This window comes from Halichoerus grypus, chromosome 6 (genome assembly GCF_964656455.1).
Source record: "Halichoerus grypus chromosome 6, mHalGry1.hap1.1, whole genome shotgun sequence".
In the NCBI taxonomy this organism is placed as follows: Eukaryota; Metazoa; Chordata; class Mammalia; order Carnivora; family Phocidae; genus Halichoerus; species Halichoerus grypus.
The window spans coordinates 103,573,901-103,587,087 of NC_135717.1; positions in this window are offsets into that span (position 1 = coordinate 103,573,901).

Below are 13,187 nucleotides of genomic sequence, written 5' to 3' on the forward strand. Positions count from 1 at the left end.
CATAGGCTCTCATGGTTTGTCTCCCCCTCCAATTTCCCCCCCTTCATTTTTCCCTTCCTACTATCTTCTTTTTATTTTTTTAACATATAATGTATTATTTGTTTCAGAGGTACAGGTCTGTGATTCATCAGTCTTACACAATTCACAGCGCTCACCATAGCACATACCCTCCCCAATGTCCATCACCCAACCACCCCATCCCTCCCACCCCCACCACTCCAGTAACCCTCAGTTTGTTTCCTGAGATTAAGAATTCCTAATATCAGTGCGATCATATGATACTTGTCTTTCTCTGATTGACTTATTTCGCTTAGCTTAATAACCTCTAGTTCCATCTAAGTCATTGCAAATGGCAAGATTTCGGGTTTTTTGATGGCTGTGTAATATTCCATTGTATATATATACACCACATCTTTTTTTTTTTAACATTTTATTTATTTATTTGACAGAGAGAGACACAGCGAGAGAGGGAACACAAGCAGGGGGAGTGAGAGAGTGAGAAGTAGGCTTCCTGCAGAGCAGGGAGCCCGATGCGGGGCTCGATCCCAGGACCCTGGGATCATGACCTGAGCCGAAGGCAGGCACTTAACGACTGAGCCACCCAGGCACCCCTACACCACATCTTCTTTATCCACTCATCTGTTGATGGACATCTTGGCTCTTTCCATAGTTTGGCTATTGTGGACATTGCTGCTTATTTATAAAAATGTTAATTACAGCATTTTTTAAGTGATGAAAAATGATAACAACCTAGGCATTCAATGATAGAGTAATAACTAAGTAAGGTGACTCTGATCCATGAATTATAATTCCAGCAATACAAATAATTTGTTTAAAGAATATTCAATAACATGATATGTGAAGTTTTAAAAAAAGTAGGATAATACCATGACATAAAACATTATTAATACAGTTGTGATTTTGTAAAATGTTTAATTTTAAATATGCATAGGAAAGGTTAGAAGTTATTTTCCTCTGTTGTTTATAGCATATGTTTATTCTAGATATCAAATAAGAAAAAAATTCTCTCCAAAGGTAACCACTATTAATTTTTTTTGCTTATCTTCCAGATTTATTTCCAAGCAAATATGTGTATAATTTTATTTACAAAAATGGGAATGAACTAAACATATGTGGTAATTCTATTTTCACTTAAAATATAGTAAGCATTTTTCTATTAAAACAAATTTTAACTTTTTATTTTTTAATGTAAGCTCTACACCAAACATGAAGCTTGAACTCAAAACCCCAAGATCAGGGGCACCTGGGTGGCTTAGTAGGTTGAGTGTCTGCCTTCAGCTCGGGTCCCTGATCCCAGGGTCCTGGGATGGAGACACACGTGGGGCTCCCTGCTCAGCGGGAAGCCTGTTTCTCCCTCTGCCCCTCCCCCTGCTTGTGCTTTCTCTCTCTCTCAAATACATAAAAATCTTTTTAAAAAATACAAAGAATAAAAAAAAAAAAAGACCCCGAGATCAAGAGTCTCATACTCTACCAACTGAGCCAGCCAGGTGCCCCACAAATTTTAACTCTGAGTTAGCTTTGGGAGATAGAATTTCATATGATTTTAATTCTCTTCTTGTTACTTTCCTGTGAACAAGTTAGAAATTAGAAAAATAGGCTTTTATGTGATAGCTCATTATTTAATAGAAATGTTAGTTATCCAAATAGGAACCACAACAGTAATATATGATAGTAAGTATTTGAGTAAATGGTCACCTGCATAATTCTTCCTCTCATAAAAGGACAAGATTCCTAAATGAAACATGAAAAAGTTATCCTAAAAAAGTAAAACTTATTTTGCCATTTGAAAAACACTTCTGGGGCGCCTTGGTGGCTCAGTTGGTTAAGTGACTGCCTTCCGCTCAGGTCATGATCCCAGTGTTGTGGGATCAAGCCCCGCATCAGGCTCCCTGCTCGGCGGGAAGCCTGCTTCTCCCTCTCCCACTCCCCCTGCTTGTGTTCCCTCTCTCGCTATCTCTCTCTCTCTCTGTCAAATAAATAAAATCTTTAAAAAAAAAAAAAAAACACTTCTTATTCACCATCACTTTGTTATCCCAGAACTTCTCACATAAATTATTTACTCATTTTTAATAAGCAATAGGTGTGACACATGGATGAGGGGGCAGAAGGCTGGCTGAAGACAAAACACAAGCTGACACCCGACAACCTCCCCCTACCCCCCACTCCTGGGTGAGACATGTGTGACATTCTTCCAGGGATCTCCCAAATATCTTAATGTTAATACCTTGCTAAAGGGGAAAATAACCTTAACTTGACAATGACAAGACCTCTGGTATCTTGTAGGTATCTTGTATGTCAGTGGTCTTTAGCGTATGAAAGTTCTTTCAAAACCTACCTTTTCCTTACTTCCCCAACTCCCAGTCAGCCACTCCTCAAGACCCCCACGCAGCAGCTCTTTCTGCCCACGGGAGAGCCTCTCCCGGTGCTTTAATAAAACCACCAGACGTCTCAAGAATTCTTTCTTGGTGTTGGCTTTGGACTCGACCCCACTGAACCTCACCTATATTCCAAAACCACATCAACCAAGAGCACAGCCATAGAATTATAAATAGATAAATTAAACTTCATCAAAATAGAAAACATTCTGTGCTTCAAAGGACACAATCAAGAAAATGAAAAGAAAAAAAAAGTTCCCTTGAGACATGTAACTTTGCCATCAGTTTTGATGTGGATACACTGTGATACATAAATGTTGTTGGACAACAGTAGCTTTTAGAGTAAAATATGAAAGGTTTAAAAGGTTGGAAAAAAAGCTCTGCCCCTTACGTATTGAGACACGTTAGCTTTTTCCTTTGTATTTCCATTGTATTGGATAAATAAATGTGAATGTAGAATTGTATAAAAAAAAAATGGGGCAACCCTTCGGGTCCCCTCCCTCCTTGGGAGCTTTGTATTATCACTTTGCTATCACTCAATAAACCTTGTTTTGCTGCCCACCACTCTGTCTGGTCTGCCTCTTCATTCTTCAAAGTGGTGTGACCAAGAACCGCGGGCGCTGAGGGAGAAAAAAATCCTGCAACATTTTGGGGGGCTCGTCCAGGATCTCCACCATCATTAAGGACAACCAACCAGTAAAGGTCATCAAACTCCAAATGGTGGTGGTTCAGATGGAGCCTCACGTGGAAGTCAAACCAGACATCTACAGGGGACCGCTTGATATATTGGACGAGAGGAACCCTGACTGTCACCCCATCCAATGTCCCTGACCAGCAGGAAGTAGCTATGATCAGTCATCGCCCTTTTTCCCTAACAGCAGTTACAGTTACCTCTTCAGAGGGGAGAATGATGAAGGATAGCTGGAAGGCAGGCAGGCAGGGACAAAACCCCTGCCCTACGAGGAAACTGCCCTTGAAAGGATTTTGTATCACCCTGGAAGGAGCCCTCCACCTTTTCCACATGATAGATAAGGGGACAAAAACCTGATTGGATGACAGGCTTAGGGAGGGTTAATCAAATTAAAACAGCCTGTCAACAAGCCCCTAAAAACCCCTAGACTTAGAAACTCTGGTGGTAATCTTTTCAAGTCCCCTCCCTCCTTGGGAGCTTTGTATTATCACTTTGCTATCACTCAGAAAAACTCACTTTGCTGCCCACCAAAAAAAAAAAAAAAAAATGAAGACAATCCACAGAATTGGAAAAATATTTGCAAATCACATACCTCATAAGGTACTTGTATCATCAATAACATATATCGTATTATATATTATTATATATATGTTTTTAAATTTTTTTTATTATTTTTTAATCATTAAAATATTGAGCAGCTAGGAAGATACAAAAGTCATTAAAAACATCGTCAAAGGGGGCGCCTGGGTGGCTCAGTCGTTAAGCATCTGCCTTCGGCTCGGGTCATGATCCCAGGGTCCTGAGATCAAGCCCCGCATTGGGCTCCCTGCTTGGCGGGAAGCCTGTTTCTCCCTCTCCCACTCCCCCTGCTTGTGTTCCCTCTCTTCCTGTCTCTCTCTCTGTCAAATAAATAAATAAAATCTTTAAAAAAAAAAATCATCAAGAGGTGAGGCAAATGCACACATCATAGAAAGCCAAGTGTAAGGGGTCACTAAATCACAGCAGTCAAAAGAAAAGTGCTTTAGGAAATCAAGAATGAGATTGCTTCCAGTTATTTTTTTTTTTAAGTAGTTTCCACACCCAGCATGGAGCCCAATATGGGGCTTGAACTCATGACCCTGAGATCAAGACCTGGATGCTTAACCAACTGAGCCACCCAGGTACCCCTTACACATTTTTTTTTTTTTTGATTTTGTTTATTTACCTGACAGAGACACAGCAAGAGAGGGAACACAAGCAGTGGGAGTGGGAGAGGGAGAAGCAGGCTTCCCGCGGAGCAGGGAGCCCGATGCAGGGCTCGATCCCAGGACCCTGGGACCATGACTGAGCCGAAGGCAGACGCACAATGACTGAGCCACCCAGGCGCCCGGCCCTTACACATTTTTAGATAAGAAAATATAAAGACCTCTTACACTAAATAACAAAAAGACAAACCAATTTTAAAATGGGTTAAAAATCTGATTAGGAATTTCTCCAAAGATGTACAAATAGCCAACAAATACATAAGAAGATGCATAACATCACTGCTCATCAAAGAAATTCAAATCAAAACACAGTGAGATGCCGGGCGCCTGGGTGGCTCAGTTGGTTGAGCGACTGCCTTCGGCTCAGGTCATGATTCTGGAGTCCCGGGATCGAGTCCCACATCGGGCTCCCTGCTCAGCAGGGGGTCTGCTTCTCCCTCTGACCCTTCCCCTCTCATGCTCTCTGTCTCCCATTCTCTCTCTCAGATAAATAAATAAAATCCTTAAAAAAAAAAAAAAAAAAACACAGTGAGATGCCACTTCACACCTATTAGGATGGCTCCAATCAAAATGACAGATAATAATAAATGTTGACAAGGCTGTGGATCAATTGGTTGGAATTCTCACTACTGGTGAGAGTGTAAAATGGTGTAGCCACTTTGGACAACAGTGTGGCAGTTCCTCAGATAAACATGCAGTCTCCATATGACCCAGCAATGCCAAGTATATATTCCTAGCTGTATACCACAAGAAATGAAAACCTATCTCCACCAAAAATTGAAACACAAATTTTCATAGCAGCATTATTCAAATAATCAAAAAGGAGAAGCAATCCAAATGTCTATCAACTGACGAGTGGATAAATAAAATGTGGTGTACTCGTACAAAGGAATATTATTCAACCATCAAAAAGAATGAAGTACACTGGAAACAGCAAAGCTGAACCTTGACAAGACCGCACTATGAGAAAAAGAGCCAGACACAAAGGGCCACATACTGCATGATTCCATTTATGTGACATGTCCAGAATAGACAAATCTATAGTCATAGAGAGTAGATTAGTAGTTGTCTAGGGTTTGGGGGTAGTTTTAGAGGGGAAATGAAGAGTGACTGTTAACTGTATAGGGCTTCCTGGTGGGGGGGATGAAAATGTTCTAAGGTTGAAAGTGGTCATGGTTGCACACTTCTGTGAATATACTAAAAACCGCTAAATTGTAAACTTTAAAGGGGTGAATTGTACGGTGTTGTAGGTTGATTTGTGTCCACCAAAAAAGATATGTTGAAGTGCCTACCCCCAGTACCTGAGAATATAACTTCATTTGGAGATAAGGTCTTTGCAGATGTAATCAAGTTAAGGTGAGGTCATACTGGATGAGGGCGAGCCCCAAATCCACTGGTGTCCTCGTTAGAAGAGAGAGATTTGAAGATGCGGAGGAGAAATGGGAAAGAAGGCCACAGGAAGACAGAGCTAGAGACTGAAGCCCCAGAGCTACAAGGCAAAGAGCACCAGGATTGCCAACAGCCACCAGAAATTAGGAAAAGGAAAGGAGGGATTCTTTCCCAAAACTTTGGAGGGATCATGGCCCTGCTGACACCTTGATTTTGGACTTCTAGTCTCTAGAACCGTGACAGAATACATTTCTGTTGTTTTAAGGCACTTTGTAGTAACTTGTTTTTTTGTTGTTGTTGTTGTTGTTTGGTTTTGGGGATTTTTTTTTTTTTAAAGATTTTATTTATTTATTTGACAGAGCAGGAGAGAGCACAAGTAAGGGGAGCGGCAGGCTGAGGGAGAAGCAGGCTCCCCGCCAAGTGGGGAGCCCGATGCGGGGCTCGATCCCAGGACCTGAGCCGAAGGCAGACGCTTAAAAACTGAGCCACCCAGGCGCCCCAGTTTGTAGTAATTTGTTACAGCAGCCCTAGGAAACTAACATACATGGTGTGTGGGGTTTATCCTAATAAAGCTGTTTGGTTTTTTTTAGGTTTTTTTTAAGGACCCTGGTTTTAGTTTTGTCATAAGTGGAAATTTATATACTCTAATGGCAGAGAGCATCGAAGTGTAGAAGGTGAAGGAAAACCCTAACCATGAAGATTTCTCCTGGGGAGGCCTGAACTCATATCTCACGCATACCAACTGTTGTAGTTGCCGCCAGTATGATCCATTGGTTCCTGAGTCTTTTATTCTTTCTTGTCTCCGAAATCCTTGTCTCATCCGGGTTTAATTCTGTAACTGGGCCACAGACAAAGCAATCTTGCTTTCTCCCTTGTCTTACAGCACTTACTTCCTCAGTTTATTTCAGATTCTCAGATTTCCTAGGAAGAGCCTAGACTAGAAAACAGTCTGAGATACTTTGCATTCTTCTAGACCCAAAAATTTGCCCCAAGTAATGTTTATTATCCAAAATTCAATACTGTCTCATTTGTACCTTTGGGGTTTTAATTTGTGGAGGTGACTGAGTGACAACACAGAGAGGTCCATGCCATTGAAAGAAGATCTGTGTTCCTTACCTTTCCCATGGGGAGGGGGCCTGCCACCCCACCCAGGGCTGCATGGGGAGCACCAGGTTTTGGTGAGGAGGCAGAAGCAGGAGTGAGGGGAAGGCATAGGCCAGGGCCATGATCGGGGTTTCTGCAGGAAAGACAAGGCCAAGCAAAGTAACCAGTTTAGAGTTGGTTAGTCTGAATTATTTCAGCAGGCTTGGTGCCATAGGGAGTGGTCTCTAGTTGCTGGGGGTGATTTAGGGCAGGGGAAATATTGGCTTGGTGTGTGAGAGGATAAGATGTGTGAGTTCCAGGGGCGCCTGGGTGGCTCAGTCGTTAAGCGTCTGTCTTCGGCTCAGGTCATGATCTCAGGGTCCTGGGATCGAGCCCCACATCGGGCTCCCTGCTCAGTGAGGAGCCTGCTTCTCCCTCTCCCACTCCCCCTGCTTGTGTTCCCACTCTCGCTGTCTCTCTCTGTCAAATAAATAAATAAATAATCTTTAAAAAAAAAAGAGATGTGTGAGTTCCAGACAAGTTGACTTGCAAAAGGGTAAACACCGGCTGTGATTCATGGATGCCATATAGACATCCAGAACCTAAAAGCACAGAACAGATACCCCATTGCTTATTACCTTCAGACCAAGGCTCCCATCGACCCGAGTACACTGTCTGAGAGGGTAACAGCTAAATAATCTTCCCTGTTGTCTGGAATTGTTTGGGAATGAAACTTGTGTTCCCACTTTTATTTTCTTCGGTCATTGCCTCCCTAAAGCCCTGTTCATCCCTCCTCACTGCCAGTCTGTCCCAACAGGTCTGATCATGTCACTTCTCTATCATCACTGAAAGATCAAAACAAACTTTGAGTAGCTCCCTCCTGCCTTCAAGATAAAACACTCTTTGTAAATTACTGAAATTTTACTTTTGAATAGCTAATGCAATACAGCCACTCTGCAGAAGGAAACGTCTCCCCCCTTCGCTCTTCTCCTCACTTCCCTTCCTCCAAGGCAACCAGCACTGTTTCTTGGGTATCTTTCCGTAGATTTTGATGCACATACAGTAAATACACACACCTATTCTCCCACCACTAACCGTCTTTTTTGGCCAAATGTTTGCATACAAACACTGCCGCTCGGCTTTTTCTCTCCTGAGGAATCTCTCTGCAGTCCTCCCGGGTCACCGTCCAAGGCGCTTCCTCGTTCTTTCAAACCAGGTTCGTTCACACTGTCTAAATGTATTATGGAGGGGCACCTGGGTGGGCTCAGTTGTTAAGCGTCTGCCTTCGGCTCAGGTCATGATCCCAGGGTCCTGGGATCGAGCCCCGCGTCGGGCTCCCTGCTCAGCGGGAAGCCTGCTTCTCCCTCTCCCTCTCCCCCTGCTTGTCGTTCCTGCTCTCGCTCTCTCTCTCTCTATCAAATAAATAGATAAAATCTTATAAAAAGTAAATAAATAAATGTATTATGGCACCAGTTTTATTTAACCCCACCTCTAGTGAAGAAGACTAAGGGTATTTCTGACCTTTTGCGTGACAAACAATGCCTCAAGGAATAGTCTTATTCATATACCATTTTACACATTTGTGAGAGTGTCTGGCAGAGAAATCCTTAAAGGCAGAATTACTGAATCAGTTGTACTTGGGTAAGTGTTGCCAAATCACTCAGCCCCCATTAAAGGCAGTACCACTGAGATTCCCATCAGCAACAATGAAGCCCATTTACCTCACCTTCATGAACATGTGTAGCAGCTGCCATGTGCCCTGCTCACATTCCAAACACCCGACAGTGTGTTCCTGTGATTTACAACTGTCAGCATCTGCATCCTCGTGCCTGAGGACCTACCCTTCCCGTCCCTAGTCACAGAAAGTGCTCTGTAGGATTGCGGGGGAGGTCAGATGTACAGAAAATTACACACACCCCCATACACACACACACACACACACACACAAACAGCAGCCCTCACCCGTGACTTTTCAGGTCCTTCATTCCTCGGGTGGGACAGTTCTGAAATTTTTATGTTGCCTTATCTCCCAGAATTTTCCCACAAGGTAGCTCGGGGCTTAATAATGTCCCTTTTATTAGCTGCCTTACTTTCTCTATGTCATGTCCCTACTTCCCTGTCCAGTGTCCCTTTCTAGCTGTCCAATTTGAAATACCTTCCTTGGTTTCTTTTTGTTTGAAATTAAAATCAGGCAAAAGTGGGGTGGGCCAGGTCCACCTCCCCAAAAGTAATTGAGCTGCTTCTTATTATTTGATCTCAATGTTCCTCTGTCTGTTTCACGCTCATCACAATATTGATATCTTTCAGTCTATTGGCAGCTAATCTCTTTAAAACCATGCTGTTTTCATTAAAGCTTTAAAGCAGATGTCTGTGCCAGAATAAATTCAGTGAATTACCTATTTTAAAAATAAGAATATTTTGTTGGGATGAGCACTGGGAGTTATATGTAAGGGATGAATCACGAAATTCTACTCCTGAAACCAATATTATATGTTAACTAACTTGAATTTAAATAAAAATAAAATAAAATAATAAGAATATTTACCCGGGCACCTGGGTGGCTCAGTTGGTTGAGTGTCAGACTCTTGATTTCAGCTCAGGTTTGATCTCAGAGTCGTGGGATGGAGCCCCACGGGGGGTGGAGGGGGGCCCTCCGTGCTCAGCAGGGAGTCTGCTTCTCCCTCTCTCCCTCTCCCTTTACCCTCCCCCACCCCTGCTCATGCTCCCTATTAAATAAATAAATCTTAAAAACAAAAAGAATATTTACCTTAACCTCAGGAGGAATCGTGAGAGAATGCTTACTGTTTTTCTGTAGGCTGACAATGCAATGATTCTTGGGGGGCACCTGGGTGGCTCAGTCGGTTAAGTGTCTGCCTTCAGCCGGGGTCCTGGGATTGAGCCCCACATCTGGCTCTCTACTCAGCCGGAAGCCTGCTTCTCCCTCTCCCTCTGCTGTTCCCCCTGCTCATTCTCTCTCTCTGTCAAATAAATAATATCTTTAGAAAAAAATAAAAAGTAAATAAAAAATAAGTGGATTTCAACCCCCAACCTTCCACTCTTCATGCCTTGTAGCCAGGAATTCAAGGACTTTCTGCTTATAGCCAGGTGAAAAGATGCCAAATCTGTCAAGATAAAAGAATAATAATAAGAATAATAATAAGGATAATATGAAGTTTAAAGTTTGGTACAGCAGAAACTTTTATACCTTGTTCATCACAAAGAGGAGGCAGAGAAACTGAAGCAGTCCCTGCCCCCAGGTTTGGCAATGAAGAAGTTGAAAAGAACCAGGCACATTGACTGGAACTATATTAAAATTTTTTATTTCTTAAAAAAAAAAATAGACTTCATGAATTTCCCATTGCCCTCTTTTTCTTAGAAATAATTACTATTAGTTTAGTTTTAAAAGTACTTTTGAGTAAATAACATGCTTTTCCATGTTGTTTGTAAAGACTAATTTTTCTAAGAAACCAATGAGTTAAAAGGTAGCGATTGTTCAAATAAGTTTATTTACATGCTAAGACTGAACAACAAACTGATATCTGCTCTGCTATAATATGGTAATATAGCAAGTGAAAAAAATAATATAACAAAAACTATGTGCTCATATCATGTAATCTAATACTCGTGGCAACCCTATGAGTTAGTTACCGTTGTTTACAGAAAAGGAAGTTAAGACACAGGGAGGTTGAATAACATCCCCAAAGTCAAACAACTAGTATGTGACATTTAGTCATTTTCTTTTTAATTTCTATCCATTGATTTTTTTTTTGTTTCTATCCTGTTTTTTTATTTTCAAGAGATCATTTTATTCTTTTAAATATGGCTTTTAAAAAAACATTTCAGGGGCGCCTGGGTGGCTCAGTCGTTAAGCATCTGCCTTCGGCTCAGGTCATGGTCCCAGGGTCCTGGGATCGAGCCCCACATCGGGCTCCCTGCTCATCAGGGAGCCTGCTTCTCCCTCTCCCACTCCCCCTGCTTGTGCTCCCTCTCTCTCTCTGTGTCTCTGTCAAATAAATAAATAAAATATTTTTAAAAACATTTCATTCTTTCTTCATGAATGCAAAAGCTTCTTCTATTACTCCAAGACCATAACTTACAGGTCTTAATTTTTTTGATTCGGCTACTGTCTCAGTTTCCTCCAAATTCTTTTCTGTTTGTTTTTATCTCTACATTTTCATGCTGGAGATTTTCCTCAAATGTCTTGTAATTCTTATGTATTCATATATAGTTTAGAGTGAGGCACTAAAACCTAACAAGAAAATCTGTGTGGGGAAGGGGTAGACTTCCTGGCCTTGGCAAGCGTCGACCTGGCTGCCAGCATTCTGGGAGTCAAGTTAGAGGAAGAGACTTGAGAATCTTACTTTGCAAGATATTGATTTCCTTAGTCCCCCTGCTTTCTGCAGCGCTCCCTGTCTTTCCCCCTGCCTGAACTTGGAGTCCCTCCACTCAATACCCTTCCTTTTTCTGCAGGGGGGGGGCGGGGGGTTGCTTGGTTGCCTGTGGTGTGAAAAGGGATTTGGGACCTAACTGCTCCATTTCTAGCATTTCAACCCATCTTTCTGTTTTCAGCCCTGCCTCTCACCCTGCCTTCAGAGATAACCGGCGGCACAATTCCTGAGACTTTCCAGGCTCCTGAAGCAGGGGTTTGCTTCTTGGTTTCCCCCTCTGCAGGCAGTGTGGTTTCAGCTTTCTCTGGTCTGCTGGATCAGTTAGCAATTGCCCAGCCCAGCTGCTTTTTGGCTTCCAAAGTTTGATTTACATCTCTCAACTGCTCTTCTGCTGTCTCCCCTCAAGCTCTCTACTTCCTCAGAGGTTTAAGTCTTTTTTAATCCCTTAAATACCATCCGGGTGGGGATTCAGGAAGGAGCATCAACCCACTCCTGCCTCTGAAAGTCCACCAATCCCTCAACTCCACACTTGCCAAACACTCTCTAGATCAGCTCCTTGCTTTGCCGGAGAAGGCTGTGCTTCAGTAAGTATTCAATCTGGCTTTTTATCTAGGTATTGAGTGGTAGTCTTTTCCTTCAACAGACCCTAGCAACTACCCGCTGTCCGGCACGTGGGAAGCATTCGGTGGGCAGATAATTGCTATATATAAGCATGCCTTGCAGATACTGCAGGTTCCATTCCAGATTACTGCAGTAAAGCAAATACCACAATAAAGTGAGTCAAATGAATGTTTTGGGTTCCCAGTGCATACAAAAGCTATGTTTACGGGCAACCCTGTCAGGACCCCTCTCACTCTTGAGAGCTTTTTCTTTATTTTCACTTAATAAACTTCTATCGCTTTACTCCATCTCAGTTGTCCACACGATTCATTCTTCGACTCCGTGAGACAAGAACCTCGCTCTCCTGCTTCATTTTGGTGCCAAACCCAGCATCATTTCCATCGAAGGGTGAGTAAAAGCGGACACTTCTTTTCTTTCCTGGGAGACGTCTCTCCCTTGGATGACCTCTTCTCATAAACAGCAAAACCGGGCACCTGTCGGCCAGTTAAAGGCAAATAGTGCAGCCCCCCGTCTTAAGTCTCAGGTGACAGGCTTCTGGACAAAAGTTTGGTCAACCCCCCTTCCTCAAAAGAAGGGAATGTTGGCCTAACCCTACCCAGTTCTGCTTTCTGTTCATTGGCTTTTCTTAAATGGCCTTCTCCCACCTCAGGGACTTTGCCTATGGTAGGGCCCTTTCAATCTCCAGTGATCACTATGCCCTTTTAATCAGGGATTCATTTCAGGAAGAGTGTTGCCTGTGTAGATACAAGGTTTTTTTCATTTAAAGATTTGTTTCCTGAGAACTTAGGTCAGGAGGATCTTTTCCTCATTTTTGCTGCTTGCTAAGACATTGTTTTTCTGTTAGGTACAGTTTAGGTTTAATCAGGGCCAGGGATCAAAATCCAAGTTATCAGCAAGCAGGATTAGGACTATCTCTTTATATGTAAAGTTGGAGGGAGCCGAATATTTCCTGGGCATTTACTTCCCTTGGAATACATTGGCAGGCGAGAATTCTACCACTGAACTACCCATGGAATACGTTGGGCATTAAGGAGGGAATTACAGACCCCCAGCCAATTCCTCGATTGGTTAGATTAGCGGCTGGGACTTTAATGGGTCATATAATTGAGGCTTTCTTGTTCCAACAACAGAAATACGAAATTACGATGATGCTAAATCTCAGGATCTGTACCCCTCAACTGGGCCATGCTTGCAAATGGGAACTCAGGTATACAGACAGAAAAACCGCCTAGGGGTAAGGCGAGGGAATATAATCAAATCAAAGTTTAAGCTGTTAACCTCACTAAGCCTTTATGATTGGGCCAGACTTTGGGGGGGGGTGGTATCCAGAGGAGAAAAGGAGGATCAGGTGACAGATGGGTAAGAGTGGCTACTC